Source organism: Acipenser ruthenus, chromosome 5 (assembly GCF_902713425.1).
Source record: "Acipenser ruthenus chromosome 5, fAciRut3.2 maternal haplotype, whole genome shotgun sequence".
NCBI classification, from domain to species: domain Eukaryota; kingdom Metazoa; phylum Chordata; class Actinopteri; order Acipenseriformes; family Acipenseridae; genus Acipenser; species Acipenser ruthenus.
The window spans coordinates 14,084,723-14,094,135 of record NC_081193.1 but is presented as its reverse complement, the minus strand read 5'-3'; the positions used below and the strand labels follow the sequence as shown (position 1 = coordinate 14,094,135).

The following is a 9,413-nucleotide window of genomic DNA, read 5'->3' as shown; positions in this document are numbered from 1 at the left end:
GTGCTGCCAAATCATTAAAAACTGACACAGCCCAGCGGTTACTTTTTTCTTTTTCTTTTTAATATTCTGCTCTTCTCTTTTTTGGCGTCAATTGTATTCATTTCAGCAGTATACTTACTGAGAGGTGTTTTGTAGTACTCACTGTTTTTTTTAATTTTTTTAAATGTTTTAAATTAATACTGCCTCTTCTGTTACCGAACTGTTGCGGTCTAAATCCTCCAAGAATGTGTGGACATTGGAGTCACCAAACAAATTAAAATTTACTTTGAAGTCTGACATTGTATTATTGTTTTGTTTTTATTGGGGAAAAAGTATTATAATTAGCATTTCACAAAACACATTCATCTTTAAAAACTTGTTTTTTCAGGTTTGTTCAGCATTCGTTCACTGTTATCGATTTTATTGTGGAACATTTGCTTTACAGATAACACTGTTATTTAAACAGGGAGATCCGGATCAGACACAGTATACTGGTTCTACACCATATGTACATAGTTTAATTACAGTACCTGATGCTGTAGCTGAAAATATTAATAACTGAATTAAACAAAGACCTTGTGTACATACTGCCGGTTGAAGATTACACAGACTGTTAGTGGATTCCAGGATAACATTTTAAAATCTAGCATACAGACGGCTTTGACATCACTACAGAGTTATTGCGCAGATACTGAAAAGTGACCTTCAAAGAAAGGCTGGTGATGTAGAATAAATTCGTTTTTTTTGTCTTAGACAAGCCAGTTATTTGCTGGTTGTACTTTTTTTTTTTTTAATCAAAAGATAAGCTAGTTAATTAATGAAACAAGATTTAAGGAGATCTTTTTTCTCGTAATGATCTACAACAAACCGGTCTGAGCTTGCCACATGCAGGAGTGTCTTCATAACAGCACTCCACAAGCACAGGTAGGTTTTTAAAACAGGGCAGGCCTGTATATTTATTTAAAAAAAAACAACAAAAAAAACAACTAACTCCTTCCAGAAGTGCTAACGCTTTTACAAATGAAACAAACCACTGTCCCTCCTCTTTGGTCCAGCTCCTGGTATTCTCTCTCATAATGGAGCCCTGATCTCTCCTTTTATATGATGTGGCTGCTCTCAATTATCACCAGTTATTCTATTTGGAGCAGCCACATTCTCACATGTTTTTGGCAGGGACAGGAATTAACCCCATCCCTGCCAACCACCACCAAAACACCACAAAACACTACACCATTTGGAGGCAGAGCTCTTGCTCTTTCGTTAGTGCAAGCATTTTATTTTTGAACAATTCAAACAAAGAAACATATTTTGTATGTGCATTTTTTTTTCATTCACTCCTGTCTGCTCTCTGGGAAACAAGATAAAGTAGCCCAAATAGCTAGGAAAACCACTGTGGTTTATTGCTACATCATTTTTATTATTGCTCTAAATCCGATTCTGGTTTGAATCAGCCTTCAGCAATACAATAAGGTAATTTAGGTTTTATCCTGAGATTCTGGTTTTAAGAAAAGACTGATTATACATGAGAGAGGGATGAATTAAATTACTGTTTAGACTGTACTTCTAAATATTCTTTCACACAATTGTTGGTCACATATGAAGTGCAGGTCTCTAACATGACATTATCCATTAAAAGGTCTCTATGCAGTTTCCCTAGAAACCACGTCTATAGTGGAAATCACAGCTCAACAGCATCATGTAAGCAAAATGTAAATGGAAGCTGGAATTTTGCTGCCAGACTCCACTGTAAGTGAGTGCCAAAGTAAAGAAAAACTGAACTTTGAACTGTGTGTCAGAATTACCTTTTGTTCTTCCAAATGTGCAGGAGGCCTGTAATGTCTTTAGCTCAGCTGGCAACATGACTGTTATGGTTTGAAAAGTAGACACAGATTTTGTTTCCCTTTCATTTGCCGCGTGCCAGACCTCTTCCTCAATCAAATCACTGTCGCAAAGCTTTCCATTAAAAGGGCATCTGCTTCTCTGGTTCAACTCCAGAGGGATTTAGGTTAGTAGAAAGTATTGAACTGAAAACAATTTGATGAAAAGTGGACTTCACTGGGCAAAAAGAAAATGACGTCAAGGTGTTCACTTCACAGAAGTTTTGACATTATTTAGCCATTTTAGCTTTACATGTTACAGAGTAGGCCTTATACAAGTTTACCACAGTATTTTTCCACAGCATTTTTACCATTTAACGTTGTTATCTTGTAACAATTGTAAGTCGCCCTGGATAAGGGCGTCTGCTAAGAAATAAATAATAATAATAATAATAATTTAACCTGGTTTGCCATGTTTATTAATATGCTTTACCATACCTCACTATTCTTTACAATGCTTACCTATACGTTACCATGCTTTCACTATGCTTCATTACACCTTGCTATGCTTTTACTGTGGTAAACTTTTATAAGGGAAGTTTTACTTGATATTTATTTACAGGTAATGTGCTTATTGTAACTTCATTATTTTGCTGCAGTATTGTCTGTTATTTCCAGTACACCCTGCTTTCTGTTACAGTAGAGTGACCAGATAAATTTAAGACCAGAAAAATATTTATTTCAAAACACCTGACATAGACAAATCACACTAGATGTAGTTAAACAAACACTACTCTTGATTCACAGTGTAAAAAGAAGATAAATAAAAACATGCAACTCAAAAGTGAAACTCAAATGAAACCTATTGTGCTTATAAAATGACATACCCCATCCCATGCCAGCTTTAACATAAAATATACCATCTTTCCAGGCTAACTGGAAGGATAGGGAACATGGTGATTGCATTGACAGCTTTTGCAAAACAAAAACAGGACACAGCATGTCTTGCTTTGTTTTGTGTCTGTGAGGCAGATCTGACTCCAAGGCAGCCCTTGCACCAGTGAATTTCTGTCTGTGGGACTGAAATGACATCACACAGTGGAGATCTTCCTCCAAGGCAGGTCTCCCGCCCCAGGATGATGTTGTCTTTGAAATCTATTGCTTGTATAATGGGTAGGGTTTTGTGCACTACAACAGTTCATTGATTGTTTATGATATTCCATTGTATGTTTAATGATTTGCATTTCAATGGACTGAAATTCGATTGTTGATATACATTCAGTTTGTCATAATTTATTGCACTGAATGATCACGTTGTTTAGTTTTTCTTTTTGTTGTTTTAAAAGTTGTAGGTGTTGACTATGAGGAGCCAAGAAAGTACATCAGCAGGTAATATTTTTACGTATGTCACAGACATCATCAGTGAGATTTCAGAAGAAAATATATGTAATCTGTTTCTTTCCTTTGGGATGCAATATGTCACCACTACTCTTATGTATGACTACAGGGAAACACTGGTAAGTATATTGTAATATACTATTAACCTTATTTTCTGTCTCTTTTCCTCTGCACAGGTCATTTTTAGATTCTGTTGGACCACCCCAAACCACATACAGATGAACAGGAACCACCAGTCAGGTAAGTAAAATTATTCCAATGTTTATTACACAGTATAAAATAGTTAACACAGTTTACATATAACAATATTGCATAACAACCCAGTTACAGTAATTTTAATCTTCTAGATTCACAGTATGTAACCAGACACCCTCAAAACCTAGCCATTCCCACTTCACGAGCAATAGCTCACTGCCTCAATGTACTACTCTTTAACAGCAGTATCTCTGTTACCAGTCCCCCTCCTAAGGTAACGTACAGTAGCACCAACTCTTAAATAAAAAATAAAAAAAATCATAGTTACACTATATAAGCATAATTATAACAATACTGTCTTAAAGACACTATGATTGCAGCATTTGTATCGAAAACGCAATAGCAGCCTGTCTGGATATGACATGCCCTTTAAACCTGGAATAATTCTGGTCGCTCTTCTTTGCACTCTTTCTAGAGCAGCAATATACTTTTTGTAGCGAGGTGAACAGAACTGAACACAATATTCTAGATGAGGTCTTACTAATGCATTGTAAAGTTTTAACATTACTTCTCTTGATTTGAATTCAACACTTTTCACTATATATCCGAGCATTTTGTTGGCCTTTTTTTATAGCTTCCCCACATTGTCTACATGAAGAAATTTCTGATTCAACAGAAACTCCTAGGTCTTTTTTGTAAATTCCTTCTTCAATTTCAGTATTTATAATGCACATTTTTATTGCTTGCGTGCAGTACCTAAAACTTTTCTCTATTAAATGTAATTTGCCATGTGTCTGCCCAGTTCTGAATGCTGTCTAGATCATTTTGAATGACCTTTGCTGCTGCATCAGTGTTTGCCACTCCTCCTGTTTTTGTGTCGTCTGCAAATTGAATAAGTTTGCTAACTATACAAGAATCTAAGTCATTAATTAATGTAGATTAGGAATAGCAGAGGACCTAGTACTGATCCCTGTGGTACTCCACTGGTTACCTCGCTCCATTTTGAGGTTTCTCCTCTAATCAGTACTTTCTGTTTTCTACATGTTAACCACTCCCTAATCCATGTGCATGCATTTCCTTGAATCCCTACTGCATTCAGTTTGAGAATTAATCTTTTATACGGGACTTTGTCAACAGCTTTCTGCAAATCTAAATAAACCATTTCATATGCTTTGCAATTATCCATTGTCGATGTTACATCCTCAAAGAAGTCAAGCAGGTTAGTTAGACACGATCTCCCTCTCCTAAAACCATGCTGACTGTCTCCCAGGATACAGTTACCATATACGTAATTTTCCATTTTGGATCTTATTATAGTTTCCATAAGTTTACATATAATAGAAGTCAGGCTTATTGAAAAGCTGAATCTCAAAATAATGGCGTGAATATAGTAATTGTATATACAGCTGTGTATAATGGCATTTAAAACAAGATTCATTTATCCGCCTTTTTACATATCCGCCCTTACTCTGGTCCCACTGCAGTCGGATACGCGACTGATTACTGTAATTCAATTAACTCGACAATTAAGTGCAACAAATTATTTAAACCCCTATTGATAGAATTCGTCACTGGTGACAAATACTCCCCTTTAACACGCTTATTCATACTGACATTTCAGCCAGTCTTGTTAAGAGCACCGGTTATCAGCAGTGTATAAGCAGATTTATTTGTGGATGCTGCATTGTGTTACCTAAGTAAACAGGAAATTATATTTCCGCTAATGTTGCCTTTAAAATTATCCTTGTAAAAATTGTTCACAGTTTATAATTTGTTGTCATTCTTTCTGTCACTTTTTTTAGGTTTGTTAATGAAAACATTCAATAAGAGAAGACCTGCGGTTCACATGAACTCTCTCTCCCTTGACTTACATCGGCAACAAGTGCTACAGTGCAAGTGTAATTACAACAGTTGTGTTTTTTTGGTTTCTTTTTTAGATTAGATACAGTGCACAGTGAGTCCCCCACTTTAAGGCAGTTCCCCACTCCCTTGATGGCGCAAAACTAATCTGCCCACTGCATTCCACAAGGGTGCCTAACATTGACTTTCATTGTAAAAAAAATAAATAACAATGCATGTAACTTGTTTGGACAGATTTATATGGTACAGATCAGCATTTTGTTTAGGCTTGATATGATCATGTTCATGTAATGTTTTCAGTGATGGTACATCACCATTAGATTTTGTTTTGTTTTATTCAATCTGCATAAAATAGTTACAGATGATGGTGCTTTACAGAACAATACATCAGTGGTGGTAGCTCTCTGTTCTCCTGCATTAGAGTAGCCTCAAGCCCTATCAGTGCTGTGTGTAATAGCTACCAACTTGATCTAAAAATGAGCTCTGAATTGCATCATCCAGCCATGAAAAAGCATGGTGTCACCACAGGTCTGCATCTACTGTATCTTGCAAAACTTGACAGTGGACTGAGCAACACACAGCAACGGCACGAATAACAATACTGTGCCAAAGAAGACACAGCGTGATCAGATGGCATGAAGTATAACTGAAATATAAACACAAACGGGGGTTGGGCAAAGATGAGAAACATCAGTGATACATAGCGCATGCTTTTAAAAGTTAAGCACCCCCCAATTAATTTCCATTGCTAAAACTGTCACAGAAAAACACCGTATCCAACACTGTGATAAAGGTCTGATAGTAGTTTGGTGATTATTTTGTCCTATTTTGAGTGCTGTACCTTTAAGAATAGCAATGCCTCGTCCTGAGCACTGGAGATTACGTCAATTAGAGGAGACAAGAAGAGTTCAGAGTAGAGGGATGACATGTTGTCTTACTGCTACGCTCCTCATTTACTTTAGCACTGTGACTACTTTATGCTCAAACGCCTATGTACACCAAGGGAGGGGAACTGAGTTATGTGTAACTCCTAAGCTACAATAAAGGTAACTAAGAAGTGGATTCTTTCATTTCTTTCTGCATTTGAGACTGGAGGAACTTTTGGGACATTTGTTCTGGGCCCTGAGGTTTTAGGGGCCCACACAAGATCAAAGCATTCTTTAACTCTGCCCTTAATACCATTTTGCACATTTGCCCCCGTGTCATAGGTAGATATATTTTCTGTCTTTCTGAACCATATATATATGATTTTTTTTTTGTATCTCAAACTTAGTAACTTGCCTTTTCAATTGGCAACTCGGATATGCCTGGCTTGCTGTTTTGGTTGTTAGCTAAGTTATCCTGCTCCCAGGAGTTATTATTATTATTATTATTATTATTTATTTATTTATTAGCAGACGCCCTTATCCAGGGCGACTTACAATTGTAAGCAAATACATTTCAAGTGTTACAATACAAGTAATACAATAAGAGTTCTCTTTGTAACTATGTATAAGTTCTAATTGTTTGAGTTCAGTTCTTGTTTCCATCAAATAAAAGATGTGGGATTGCATTGAATTCTTCTGTCTTAGCCTACCTACGTACACTTCACTCGACTACCTCCACAATTGGGCTATAAACCTTGTGTAACTGCAGTTTTTCTTTTGTTGTTGTTGTCTTTCAGTACTACAGTACAATCATTCATGTTGATTTCACTCTTTACTGATGACCTGTGTGAGGATGCTTCACTCACTGTAAACCTTACTTACATCAGTACAATCATTCATGTTGATTTCACTCTTTACTGATGACCTGTGTGAGGATGCTTCACTCACTGTAAACCTTACTTACATCAGTACAATCATTCATGTTGATTTCACTCTTTACTGATGACCTGTGTGAGGATGCTTCACTCACTGTAAACCTTACTTACATCAGTACAATCATTCATGTTGATTTCACTCTTTACTGATGACCTGTGTGAGGATGCTTCACTCACTGTAAACCTTACTTACATCAGTACAATCATTCATGTTGATTTCACTCTTTACTGATGACCTGTGTGAGGATGCTTCACTCACTGTAAACCTTACTTACATCAGTACTGTGTTTAAAAACTACTCTTTTAAAACAACATATGCTAAATGAACTCTGCAATGTCTGACTGCAAAATATGAATTGTACAACTTGAAGAAATGAGTAACCAAGGTTTGTGCAGTGATATAATGGGGGTACTGCAGCTGAAGGTCAGGTTAAAACATAATTGATTTTTAATTACTGATATGCAAGATATTGAGATTATTTCACAAGGTTAAGTGGATGAAAGGCTGTCAATTTCAATTTTACATCCTAAGGGAGAAAACGTAGAACTTGATAAAACAACAGGACTGAAAAGAGCAAATGAATGGTAATGATATAGGCTATAGGTTGAAGCTCTGACCTTCAAGTTCCTTGTTCTTGTGACCCCACTTCTCCCATATGATTATTTTTCTCTTCAGGGAAAGCTATGGGACCTGGTTCTGTATAGGTAAGCAATAGGGTAAGTGAGGTTTCCCTCTCCAAATTCTCTGGCCTATGAGATGTGAAAATCTAGCCCAGTGGAACCAAACCATTCAAGCTGGAGATAACAAAATGGTGATGTTAGAGGAAAGACAAAGCAAAGAATTTTACATTAAATGATACTATGTTTCAGATACACGTATCTTATGCTTTTTTAACCTCTTGGGAGCCTCCAGTTCAAAACACTTTCCAGAGCAGATAATAATGATTTTATTTACAGATTCTTGTGGGACAGGAGAAAAGAAAAAGAGAGAGAGAGACAGGGGCTTCCGAGTGGCACATCCAGAAAAAGGCACTGTGTGGAGTGCAGGATGCGCCCTATAGCACATTTGCCCCCGTGTCATAGGTAGATATATTTTCTGTCTTTCTGAACCATATATATATGATTTTTTTTTTGTATCTCAAACTTAGTAACTTGCCTTTTCAATTGGCAACTCGGATATGCCTGGCTTGCTGTTTTGGTTGTTAGCTAAGTTATCCTGCTCCCAGGAGTTATTATTATTATTATTATTATTATTTATTTATTTATTAGCAGACGCCCTTATCCAGGGCGACTTACAATTGTAAGCAAATACATTTCAAGTGTTACAATACAAGTAATACAATAAGAGTTCTCTTTGTAACTATGTATAAGTTCTAATTGTTTGAGTTCAGTTCTTGTTTCCATCAAATAAAAGATGTGGGATTGCATTGAATTCTTCTGTCTTAGCCTACCTACGTACACTTCACTCGACTACCTCCACAATTGGGCTATAAACCTTGTGTAACTGCAGTTTTTCTTTTGTTGTTGTTGTCTTTCAGTACTACAGTACAATCATTCATGTTGATTTCACTCTTTACTGATGACCTGTGTGAGGATGCTTCACTCACTGTAAACCTTACTTACATCAGTACAATCATTCATGTTGATTTCACTCTTTACTGATGACCTGTGTGAGGATGCTTCACTCACTGTAAACCTTACTTACATCAGTACTGTGTTTAAAAACTACTCTTTTAAAACAACATATGCTAAATGAACTCTGCAATGTCTGACTGCAAAATATGAATTGTACAACTTGAAGAAATGAGTAACCAAGGTTTGTGCAGTGATTTTTTGTAAAATGTCTCAAACAACCTTGTGTGGGCTATAGCGTAATTTGCGTATACTGTAGGTTAATCGGTCCCTGTCCTTGAGGATGAAATTATATCTCGATACCAGCTATTTCATAAATTACAATTGTTTGTACATTATGTATATTTGGTTTTAGCCATAGTATAATAATAATATAATATAAAGTCATGACACTTAGTCAACACGGGTCATTTCTCCCTCTCCAGATGAGCTGCCCGGGCTTTAGTGGGTTAAGACCTGTACATTTTATTTACAGGTTAGCCCGTTCTGAGCTGCCATTTCTGCCTCTCCAAATGACCTACCTATTGTTCAGTTTGGGGAGGCACTATTTTTCAGATTTGTCTGTTAATCTGTGCTACCTGTAGCCCATTTGGAGCACCGGTGCAGAGCATTGAAGCGTTTAAATGTGTCAGTTTGTGCCATGCCTCATTAATTTTGGGCCAGTTAATACATTCGGGATGGGGTAGAATTTGTGCCGCGGCAGAGCGCTACTTTAAGGTCTTTTCACACTC

At 36.6% G+C, this 9,413-nt stretch overlaps 1 long non-coding RNA gene across 1 annotated transcript; it reads left to right on the top strand.

Moving 5' to 3' along the window:
- The first annotated feature begins 2,628 nt into the window (after positions 1–2,628).
- On the top strand, positions 2,629–6,868 carry LOC131737200 (uncharacterized). Its single transcript, XR_009328786.1, has 3 exons — positions 2,629–3,185; positions 3,371–3,434; positions 5,192–6,868. It is a non-coding gene; the product is annotated as an uncharacterized LOC131737200 (long non-coding RNA).
- The last annotated feature ends 2,545 nt before the right edge of the window (positions 6,869–9,413 follow it).